A 13067-nucleotide genomic window follows, 5' to 3' on the forward strand; every position below is an offset into this window, starting at 1 on the left:
AAATGATAAGGCATAAGGAACAACAATACCAGAGTCAAGTTGCTAAAGCAAAGGCAAAAATAAAAAATTAAACAAAACATACATTGATTTGACTGCTATGATTGGTTGAGTTTGGCATGATCCCTTGCGGAATCTGTTTTATATTGAGCCATGATGAACGTTTGCTTTCTCTGCCGACATGTTTTCAGTGAGGTGTAGAACATAGGAAAGGCTAAACAACATTTTAATTATTGTTCCAGCATTTTAATAAACTGAAAAAGGTCTAGGGAGAACACAAACAAGCAGCACATTAGAAATCTCCTGTGACATCCTGGAAACCTTACAAAGGAAACACTAACATGTTTTCCATTCACTCAGCCTAAAGCGTAATTCTCCAGTTTCCTGGATATACTAATTTCATAAAGAATAATTTAAGTGTTATATAGAACACACACAATCAAAAGGAAAAGAAGAACTACAAAACCTTTCTTCCTTTTAATTGTTTATTCATTCTGATTGGGATTGGAAGGCTTTTAAAAGACAAATAAATGCTTGCGGCTATAAATAATTAAAATACCAGCAAAGAGGAGTAATAATTACAAGAAAGAAAACGTCAGTCTGGATTATACACATGTCCAATGAAAGGAGTGAGAGATACTACTGAATAGTAAGCACTAATTCATGAAAGTAAAAATGATTGATAATCTTTATAGGAATATATTAAAAGGCATTTACAAGTAAATGTCAAATTCAATGATAGGAAATTATTATATACATTATTCTTATAAAAATATAATCTCATAGACTGAAATATTTCTTGACTTAAAAGACTGAAGAAAAGTTTGCATGAGGAAATCTAACCTGTTCAGATTTGTTTTGTTTTAGATTTCAACACTTTGCTTGGATATAAGCTCTTGGCACTGCAGAAAAAAAACCAAAAACATATATTCACACAACTTCCCTATGAAAATTGCCACTCACGATGACATTATTCTACACATTATACCACTCATTTTTAAAAATATGTCTTGTGAAGTTTAGGAAAAAGTGGGTAGGGGAAGTCTGTCTAATTATTATGGAAGAAGTCTTTGGGCTTGTCTTTCATATTCTTGATAATAAATACTACAGTAACAGCCTAATTTATAATAATCATTTTAATTCTGAGGTAATAATTTCTTGTACATGTCTTTATAGCATGTTAACTTTCTGCCTTCCACTAATTATGTGGTGAATCAAAGGGAAAAAAGTCAATGTTTTAAGAGGGAAACAAAATAGATTTAATTGAATAGTAAAATAGCCCTTGTTTCAACCAGGAATATTTTAGCCATAAGATTCTTTTTTTTTTTTTTTTTAAAGATTTTGTTTATTTGACAGACAGAGATTACAAGTAGGCAGAGAGGCAGGCATGGCGGGGTGGGGAGGGGGGAGAAAGCATACACCTTGCTGAGCAGAGAGCCTGATGTGGGGCTTGATCCCAGGACCCTGAGATCATGACCTAAGCTGAAGGCAGAGGCTTTAACCCACTGAACCACCCAGGCACCACTAGCCATAAGATTCTAAGAGAATACAACAGAATGCAAGAGTTATATTAGTTTGGTTATTTAAAATAGGCTCATGAAACAAACAAAAAAAAAAGAGTTATAGTTAAAAGAAGAATGTAAATATAACTGATAAATACTATATTTTAATATGTTTGACATTAAAACACCCTAAACAATGACATGAGATTCTAAATACTTATTCTTCTTCAAGACAAAAGAAATAGTTGTCATGTCCTGCAGTCTGATACATTGCAAATTCCCACAGGATATAAAAGAGCAAAAGATCTAATTAAATTATAGAAGAAGAATAGTGAATATAGTAAGTCACAAGAGACTCAAATTCAGGTAAGTCCAAATGTAGACTATGTTAATTCATGAAGACCTGCTTGTTTGTTAAAAAACACAATTCAAAAGCCCCAGTAACTCAGAGCTCTGTCCGGCAACATCTACTTGCCTAACAATCACAAGAAGCCAAAGATATTTTTCAAAAATAGTATTTTTATAGCTCAAAGCAGAAGCTCACCCAACTTGCTAGGCCACCCAATAAATATCATGTGATGGTGATAATGAACTCTTAATATGCATAACATGCCAAGCTATATGGTGCTAAAGATGTATGGGAAGAAGTCATTACGCCATATTAAACTATACAAAAATCCATGGATTTGGATTTAAAAAGGATACTAAATTCGTGGGATTTTAACTGCTTTACATATAACTTTCATCGTTTTATGAAATAGCTTGACAAATGAGGGACAAATACATACATTTTCTCCAGCACCCAAATACTGACAAAATATTTTAATTAATATAAGCAAAACAAAAAATTTATATTGAATTTGACTTAACACTCATCTTGATATTAAACTGTTCATCACCTCTTCTCAAGTGTCACTCAAAACAATTTATCATATGGCATGTAAAATATAATTTCTTATTTTACTAAGGGGTAAGGAGAGAAAGCAACAAAAAAGGGGTTACTTTTTTTGAAACCATAACTAAAACTTGATCTTTTAAAAATTCTGAATAAAGATAAAACAGTTTTTGTTATATTAGGTACAGTAACTAAGTAAATGACTTAGTTATTTCTTGTTTTCAGTTGTAAAACAGACAAGCATATCTTCCTCTGTTTACTCTGGAGACATCTATATAAAATACAGTTCATCTAAAAATAGCTCATTTCTTTCATGCAACCCAATAGAATCATTTTTAAGTTCATTAAGAATAAACTAAATCAATCAACTAGAGAGTAATCACCACAAATTTGAAGATAATATGAGAAAGATAACAGCCAAGACAGGATGACCTTTCAATGATGGGATTATAAGTAATGAGAGTCATTTATTATTCATTACAAGTAATTACTTATAATTACACTTACTCATTATAAGTAATAAGAATTATAATGGTGGACTCTTTGGGGACCCCTCCCAAAGAAAGTGTTATAAATTCTAAGTGCACCTTTAAGGAAGAAATCAATTACTTTTTAAATTTTATGAAGTAGACTGTCTAATGGATGATAATTTGAGAATATATCAGAAGAAAAAATCTATTTTTGTAAGTGTTTCTTATTATAATAAATCATTAAGAAGCTGATCAAGGTGGTAGACTGAGAACACATCTTCCTCATTTTAAATCCCTAAAGATGTGTACTGGTGGTGTTGGTGGGATGAAATGCACTTGGAAGCTCACAGATGCACACACAAATACACATATATAACACTTGGGAATAACGGGTAATGCTATGATGTGACTAGAAATTTTGGAGAATTTCTGAGAAACAGAGAGATGGCATTAGAATGGAAATAAAAACCACCAACCAAAATGTACAAGGTAGGGCTCCACTGAAGTCAATCCTGGGTTGATTCAAGCTGAGAAAGAACAAATTCAAGGCGCAGAAATAGATCCTGGCTCAATGTTAAAAGTAAGTAATCAAGCACTATATTCTCAGGAATCGGGTGCAGATCCTTCAACCCCGACATGAGCTGGCAATGAGGGGCTGGCAATGAAGATGTTTACCCACAGCCTAAAGCATATCATGTGAGCACTTAATCTAGTGAAATGACAATGTTAAATTGTCAGGAAATTACAGAAGGAAAAAGGATCCTCCTTATAAGGGAAACAAGCTATTAGGAATAAATGATATTTATACAGTAATAATAATGTGAACATACTGTATTAACTTAAAGTTATGATAATATACATATAATTTTCTCATCACAATATGATATAAAAAGAGGAGTTTATAGTAAGGTTTCTAGTTTAGTTTCAACATATAAAAATCTGTAATTTAACACATTACGAAATTAAGGGAAAACGCAATAAGAACTTTTTTAAAAGATTTATTTATTTTAGAGAGAGTGTGCTTATGTGTGTAAACAAACAGGGGGAGGGGCAGAGAGTGGGGCAGAGGGAAAGGGAGAGAATCTCAAGAAGATTCCCACCAAGCTTGGAGCCATATCTGGGGTTTGATCCCATTACTGGAAATCATGACCTGAGCCAAAATCAGCTCAAACAACTGAGCCACCCAGGCAACCCTACAATGTGAACTTTTAATTACATTTAGTATTTGTACTATTTAACAACTATTCCTAACAAAACAAAAAGAAGTAAAAAAAGTGGGGAGAAGAATTTCTTTAAGAATTACCTTAAAGAAAGCACAAGGATAACTGACGTCACTGCTAACATATGTCAGTGTACTGGATTTCTTAGCTAATGTAACAAGAACAATAAATAGAAGGGTAAAATATTGGAAAATAACATACAATGTAGCCTACTTCTTAAACATAAAAAGTAATCATTTAAAAATATAAAAGAACTATGGACTGTTCACAGAGTTCAGTAGGTACTTAGGTATAAAATCAATTCCACACAATAATGTGCACTTTCCTATATAATAGCAATAACCAACTATAAAATTTAATATTTTCAAAGACCCCATTCACAAAACTTGGTAGCTCTCAAAATAGTGGCAATAACCAATTATGAAATAAAATAAAAAAGATAATTATTACATTAGCAAAAACAAAGCAAGACAAATAAAAACCCATAAAATGGTCATAATTAAGTCTTAAAAAGTGTCAGGTAAAGTACTGACATTTCCAAATTAAAACAATTTTCAACAACAAATATTAATAAATGTACTCATAAGCAGTAATTTGACTCTACATTTGTAGTATGTTCAAAAAGAGTTAAATCACACACACACACACACACACAACTAACATTCTAATATTAAATTTTACTCATGCAGTTTTATAGTTAATGGATTCATTTTTAGACTGCAAAAATATGTTAATTTTGGTCAAGATTTCAGTTACAGGAATAATAAGTTTATGCAATTTTTGAGGTTGCCATAACCCCGCAACAAGAGAAACAACAGAAATCACTCTTCCCGTTCTCGGGTGTTATGTAGAAAAAGAAAAGAGACATAGTCTTACAAGTTTACTAAAATTCATCTCAACCTCCTCCAAAAATACTAGTGACCAAGAAAGCTATTTTCTCTTCTTTTCCCAAAGTGATTGAGAAAACTTTAAGAAATCAAATCTATGGTTAGGAGAATCAAAATTGTGTTTAAACAAGAAGTTTGCTAATCTGGGTTGGCACTAATTTGTGACTTTCAGATAAATGGTAAATCAGGTAAAAGGGGTTTCTAATACAAAAAAAAAAAAAAAAAGAAAGAAACCAGATGACGAATAACAGAACTGAAGGAGTAAGTTGGCAAGAAAGCTAGAGTCTGGCTAGGACATAAGTCATGGCAGTGAAGAAAAGGAAGAATCTTCGCCATTTCCGACTTATAAGGTAGGACAAATTAGACCAATATAACAACCATCTTAGTAGGGGTCTCCTCTAATGGATGGAATTAAGAACATGCCAAATATATTTCATTTATAAAACACTATGACAGTCATAGAAATAGTTATTATGATTAAGGATAAGATGAGTAGAAGAAAGGAGAACAGTAATGAACAACCCGTAGATATCAGAAAATAATTAGTTTTACTTCATGACTAAATGTATAATATATAAATTATTTTCAGCCTTATAGTGTAGTTATAAATAAGAAACACTGGTATATATTGCTTTGATTATTGTAGCTAAGCCATGAGAGTAAAAGCATAAAACAAAAAGTTTTAGTTTTAAAAGCATAAAACAAAAATTTCAAAGTTTTAGCAATCCATCCAATTTTAATTAGTACTATCAAATCCATTATTTTTTAGGAAAAAATGACTCGATCCATCTTGTCAATCACACATTGTGCTTCTCTATAATTATGTTCCTCCTTTATCTCTCCACTCTAACCTCATTAACCTATTTTTTTTTAAAGATTTTATTTATTTATTTGACAGAGAGAGATCACAAGTAGACGGAGAGACAGGCAGAGAGAGAGAGAGAGAGGGAAGCAGGCACCCTGCTGAGCAGAGAGCCCGATGCGGGACTCGATCCCAGGACCCTGAGATCATGACCTGAGCCGAAGGCAGCGGCTTAATCCACTGAGCCACCCAGGCGCCCCTCATTAACCTATTTTTAAGCCTTTTGAGTTTAAGTTCTCTTCAGTCATAGGCATTCTTAACCTTTCTCTAGAATGTTCTCTTCTATCATTACTTTCCTTGAGGTTTCAGGTTGGGTGACAAAGTTGCGTTTTATTTTCATTCCTCTTGCTCAAAAAAGTCTTTCTTGATGAGCCTGCTGAGATGAAATCCATCCATAATGGCTCTCGCAGTACCTCTCCTTTTTAGCGCTTGTCTCTGTTCCAGTTTGGTGTTGGTTAATGCGATTCTCTCCTGGCCTGAAGCTCTAGGCTCATACCAGGTACCACATTATCTTGTTGGCTCAGGCTCAGCATTGCATCCAAAGTTTCTCTCATGACACCTACACCAGAGTAGGAGCCAACACATATTTGTGAAGGGAAGCACATATTTTGAATGAAAAAAAAAATTTGTAAGGAAGGAAATTTAGGTTTCTGGCACTATTTGTTAATAATTTTCTGCAGTTCTTTCAGGATGTCGCTTTGTCTCTTTTTCTAGTCTACATTTACATTTCATCTCCCTCCTCTTCTCTCCCATTCATTCTCCACATGTAGTAATCCTAGGGACCAGAAAGGACATTCTCTTTGCTGAAAAAACTTTCCACCATTTCTGACACATTGCCATTCTAAGTCACAGGACCCATTCTTTCCAAAGTAATGACCTAGCTTCACATAAGACCTGAGCCAATGAATGGTACGCACACAATATTCAAATAAATAATTACTGAACTTAATTTTTCCCCCCACGTTCTACCTAAGGTCATCTCAGACTGTACCTATTGCATGCCTATCATATCCTCAGAAAATCAGTTGTCCTGATCAAACTCTTGATAGGAGTTGGGTGGAACAAAAACCCTGTAATAGTGAGTTCACTATAATGTTAAAACTAATAGATATGCTATGATATTTTGGTTACTAGAGAGAGATGTTATTCTTTTTTGAAGTTGGCATTATTTATGTTCCTTTAATGGTGCATAGTAGATATTTTCCATATGGGAGGAAGAAAGAGAGAAAAGGGTCCCTTTAAATAAAGACTCTAGAAAATCTTCAGTTACATCACAGAGACCATCCCAAGCTGCATGGGTAAGAAATGATACTGCTGTGTCAAATAAAATTGGGTTTCTGAAGTGAGGAGATGGGCACCTAGCAGCATCTGTCTTGTTTGTTTTATTTAATCCTTACAACAGAATTAAACCAATTTAAGAAAAAAAAAACACCAAAAACCTAAACAACTCTATGACTGCAGATCCATCCTTCCGCCTTACACTGCCCATTCCTAAAGCAGAGAATGGATATCCAAAGGGTAAGTATGAACTTCCTAACACTGACCCAGCCTCATTTTGCCAAGTGCGGTAATTGGGAAACTCCCTTGAACAAACTTTTTTTCCTTTGTATACTGCCAAGGGACATAAGTAATGAATCTCTGCATCCTATTTTTAAAATTAGGTCCAAGCTGAATAACATCTGGAAGGTATTCCTAGAAGTTTGTGATTTAAGGATGGGTAGGTTCCCTCTTTTCAGAAAGGAACATACATCTTGTTTTTAGTTTTGGTTTATTTTTAGTAAATTTTCAGCAAAAAAGATGAATATATTTATCTATTCAGTCCTCATAATCTACAAATCTTCCCTGGCCAAGATTCTGCGTTCTGTTTACTTTGTTTCTAGTACTACTTTTGATGACTTGGCCCCATTACTCTGCTGACACAGTAACTATCTGTTGTGCATATACACAGTGCTATATAGGGAAGCATGAGATACAAAGCAATGTGTTAACAGGTAGGTGCTGTCATAAAAGATTTATAATCACTAAAGATTTTTATGGCGAAACGTATGTCACAAAGTTAAAGAATAATACAAAGGTTAACATCTTAATATTCTCTGGTAATGCCTCACGGGCTGCTCCGAAATCTAGCAGAAAGTCAAGGAGGCTGACACTTTTCATTCTGCTCCCAAGTATGTGAGACTTCTGGTTTCAAAAGGGAAACTACTCCATATTATTACTGCAAAATGGATTTCACCAATAGAAAGGAATTTTTAAAGCAAAGATAATCACAGAAATGAGAAAATAAATGGTTAATAATTAGATACAGATAATGGCATAAGCTCATTGGAATGATTTCTTGCAATGGTCAACTAAACCTTCCAGGATTGAGCTGGAGTCCAGAAATGCAGGGAGTAGAATTCTCCAGCACCACTGAACAGGAGTGGGGTGGGGAGAAGCTGTGAAGATATGGGGGCCCAAAATACATGCCAGAGAAGGACAACTATGGAGACAACACCCTAACAAAGGCCACAGAAGATCCCACAGCAGCAGCATTAGAATGTATGACTTGACCAAGTTTGGAACCAGGGAACAGAATTTAGATCTTATACTCAAGATTATACCCTTAAAGATGCCTCATCAGGTGATTTAAGCAGCAATAGTAGTATTTAAAAAAAAATAATAATCCGGAGGAGAAATGACCAAAGAGAAATGGGAGCAGGGGTTTTCAACTTTAGCATGGTTTTCTCTGTGGGCTGAGGAAGGCCCACTGGCGGCTGTCCTATGCTTTCTGCAACTTTGTCATCGTCCATAACCTCCACTCACTCTATGCCCACAGCACCACACCCTCAGTCATGACAACTCAGAATGTCTCCGATATTAAAGCTACAAGTCTCCTGGGGGCAAATTTGCCTCTGGCTGAAAACCACTGTATTAAAGGTAGGGAAAGAAATTATTTGTAGATATAAAGTATTTGTAGGTATAAAGGGAGACCTTGGCTAAAATGATGAGCACACGATCAATGTAGGTCTTACACATATGGCAAAGAAAACATATTCAGAATTCCCTCAATGATTCCAGTTTCTAGTCTATATAATGGGAAAATACTACTCAAAAAAGGAAAAGTAGATAAGAAAGCACATCTTTTAATGAGGCAAGGGAGGTGTGGAAAAAGAGACAATTAGTGGATGATTTCTTCATTTGAAACCTGCCTGTACATAATGATAATACCTCCAGAATATTCTCTGAAGTTTTAACAGATACGTAAAAATGACCGTAGGAGTAAATGATACAGAAATGTATATGGGAAGAATATGGGCAATCCTGACATTTCTCAACCTGCTTTTGCAAATTATGATTGAAATTTAGCCACAACACAAATTTACCCTTTGTCAAAATATTAGAAATGATTCTTAAAAGTTGCACAAAATGAAATCTAACCATAATGCAAAGGTATCATGAGAAGTTCCCTATTTAAGTGAACACTGTATTCAGTGTCTCTGAAAAGTAACAATAATTTTGTAGTATGATTACTTAGTAATATACCCATCTTAGAATCTGAATTTTAAAAATTTTATTTCCCTAAAAGTTGAATACACTGTTTTGAAAAGTAAAGAAATAACACTAACATGTCCTTGGTCAAGATCTCAAAACTACCTTATTCCAATATGCTTAAGCAAAGATGGAGGATTTTCTGCCTTTTGATCATCACCTTTTTATCATCATTGTTAGATGCTCCTGGAAATGCTCACAGCAAAATAGAAAATTCATACAAGGATGTTTTAAACAGGCATAATTTCAAATGCACAACCAGAAGGTTTAATAAATCTAAAGAAGTATCATGTCAAGCCAAAGGTTACTATATACCTCTGTAAAGACTTCTGTCTGACTGTTCTTTGACTATTCTGTGGTTAGGTAAGACTCTGTTACATAAACTATATATTGAGCTTTATGCCTTATAATTAGGTTAAGTGTTATTTGTAAAAGTTCCTGAAACTGATTTGGAATTTTGCTTCCTCAGCTGGCACATTCAAAGACCACCAGAAATAATTCTTCAGCTCCTTTTGGGATCTACAACCTTGTTATGAACACTTAAGCAAGCGCACATGAATGTTACACTCTGATAATAAACAAGGCTAGAGGGAAGGTTATTCTTTTCTCTTAAAAAAAAAAAAAAAAACTTGTTCATAAATGATTCAAAAGCCAAAGAGAAATGATAATTCTACCAACATATGCAACGTTATCTGAAATCAGAACCACTTGGTACAGGATTTTGAACTCTGAGGGTAACAGCTCACACAAATTACTGACTACTTCTTGCCCAGTCAGTACATTCATCTAACAAAGCAATTTCCATATGAGCAACCACAAACATTTCTGGTTTCAGTTGTTAATCTTCCATGAAAAACTATTTCCATACTATTTTTAACTTGTATATGGTAATGATTATCTGTTTATCTCTGAAGCATGAAAACTCTTACAGTGCCCTTTATAATGTATTTATGTACCATTTCCCTTCCATGTCCTTGGCAGAGGCAAATATCCCTATCTTCTTTCTAGAAGAAAAGTTGAGAAGCACATCGCTTTCTTCTCCACTGGCTCCTTTTTTGTGTCCCAAATTCTCATACTTTTTTGCTTACTTCTCAGTGGCTCTTCAATTTTATCTTCTTAGATAAAAAATGAAACTGTGTGATACTTGAGGCCAATTACTATGGAAGAGTAGATTAAACGGCAAATGAAATTTTTAATTCACCTTGACCACATATGTATAAAATTTAAGTATTAAATATTTTACTATAAACTGGTAATTGATATTAAAGCACAGGAATCATTTCAATATATTTAAATATAGATCAGAACTAAGGTTTCTTACCCAACTTTTACCAAATGTTTTAAATTAACTCATTTAATATACTTAATAACTGCATGATATAACTTTTATCTTTACAGATGAGGAAAATAAACTTAAAAAAATGAGGTATCTCATCCAAGTTTACAGAGCAAATAACTGAGTGTCCTGTGTATTAAGTCTAGTTCCATCTGCATTTCAAAAATAATTTTTTCTATGATTCTAAGCGCCACTCTTTCTGAAGTTCAAGAAGTACTCAATTACCAACTAGAATAACTTCAAATGGGTAGAACTTGAAACAGTTACAAATTAATGCTAACAATTGCTAAGTAACAACTGCTCTTTATTCTTAAGGAACTTACAGTGTTGGAGACAAATATTTTTTTTTTCTCATGGTGTCTCCATTGTGTCAAATGCATGAAACACCAGCATTATTTGGAGAAGATTTAATGGAACAAAGTAGGTATTCATTATTTACTGGGGTAGAATAAGAGGAGGGTAATGGGAAGATTTTATATATACAGTAACTAATATATTATGTGTAATATATATTTATATACCATAAATAACATTATATTTATAATAATGTATTAAAATATTTTATTAACATTGCATAGAATATAAAATTTTGTGATTAATATATAGAGCCCAAAATATATAGTTTAATTATAGTTTATATTATACAATTTTATGATTAATATATAGAGCCCAAAATATATAGTTTAATTATAGTTTATATTATACAAACATACATATACACACACATGTATATTTCTGATTTATCAGCTTTATGTTTCCACTACCCACTTCTCATTCCAGCCCAATAACCAATGGATACCTATTTTCTTCCATGAAATCTCTGAAGTGATTTTTCTATGTATTTGCTACACACACATATATAATACACACACGTATATACATGATACCTCTACACATTACCTATATCTTCATATATGTGTGTATACTTTTTAATTTAAGATTTGTGTCTAGATTAAGATCTTTAAAAATATTCCCAATATCTGGGAGTCCTGAGATCTATAATTTGTGCCACTTGAATTTGTAAGATAATTTCTTGAAGTGCTGTACTACAGAAAACAAGATTAAGATACTACTTCAGGGGGCGCCTGGGTGGCTCAGTGGGTTAAAGCCTCTGCCTTCAGCTCAGGTCATGATCCCAGGGTCCTGGGATCGAGCCCCGCATCGGGCTCTCTGCTCGGCGGGGAGCCTGCTTCCTCCTCTGACTGTCTCTCTGCCTGCTTGTAATCTCTGTCTGTCAAATAAATAAATAAAATCTTAAAAAAAAAAAAGATACTACTTCAGAAAGGATAACTGAGATATTCAACTCTAGTGATCTATACTTTAACCTTTTTGTTGTGATTAAGCATGGGAAGCGAGGGGACTAGGTGGACAAAAAGGGATTTTGCTCTTTATTACATTTCTGTATTTTAAAAATTGTTTTATGTATGGGTTCATGTATTAACTGTATACATTTTAATGATAACAATACAATAGACATATGGTATTCAAAATTAAATTCTCAAAGGAGGATTGAAGTTTAGAGACAGCTATACAAAATCTCCCTTTATTAGCATATGATTAAGATCAGTAGATCCTTTTGTAGTTCATAAGCTTGATGATTGGGTGTTCACACCTTTGTGTGATATGTGCCTCCTTCAAACCTTGTAATGACCTTGGCACATTACCTGTCTGGTGTGGGGGGGAAAAACCCCAAACACTATATATTATTTATATTTACTTTTTAATCATTTATTCCAAAGAGAGGTTGAATTTTCCCTTCAAATTCCACTGACACTATACATCAGTTTTTCATTAGAATATCCACTGCTTTGGGGTGCCTGGGTGACTCAGTGGGTTAAGGCCTCTGCCTTCAGCTCGGGTCATAGTCATGGTCCTGGGGTCCTGGGATTGAGTCCTGCGTCGGGCACTCTGCCCAGCTGGGGCCTGCTTCCTCCTCTCTCTCTGCCTGCCTCTCTGCCTACTTGTGATGTCTCTATCAAATAAGTAAATAAATCTTAAAAAAAAAAAAAGAATATCCACTGCTTTGGTGGTTCTATTTTTTTATAAGCATTTTGTACACAAAAATAATGAGAATAAACTTAATGAATAATTCTGAGCTAGATTTAGAGATAGCTATGACCTTTGCTTTTTCATTACCATTCTGTTTGGGGTACATAAACAACCCATGATGAATCATACAGTGCATGCCTGCAATTATAATTTTGCACAAAATATGAGCAGTGAGTGATTAAACTAGTAATGCTTTATTAAACCAGTAATGCTTTATTAAAACTTCAAGAAAATACCATGTAGGAAAACTATTTTACAACAGAAGCTTTATTCATTTTTGAAGTGGCCAAAAATAGATACATTAATTTTAAGACAATAAAA

General features: G+C 33.8%; 1 protein-coding gene and 1 non-coding gene across 2 annotated transcripts in view; one reads left to right on the forward strand and one right to left on the reverse strand.

Moving 5' to 3' along the window:
• CRPPA (CDP-L-ribitol pyrophosphorylase A) overlaps window positions 1–13067 on the reverse strand; it is a 301401-nt gene that overhangs the window by 20052 nt on the left and 268282 nt on the right. The window lies entirely within an intron of this gene.
• On the forward strand, window positions 12268–12371 carry LOC125081556 (small nucleolar RNA U13). The gene has a single exon (XR_007121751.1). It is a non-coding gene; the product is annotated as a small nucleolar RNA U13 (small nucleolar RNA).

Source organism: Lutra lutra, chromosome 11 (genome assembly GCF_902655055.1).
Source record: "Lutra lutra chromosome 11, mLutLut1.2, whole genome shotgun sequence".
In the NCBI taxonomy this organism is placed as follows: domain Eukaryota; kingdom Metazoa; phylum Chordata; class Mammalia; order Carnivora; family Mustelidae; genus Lutra; species Lutra lutra.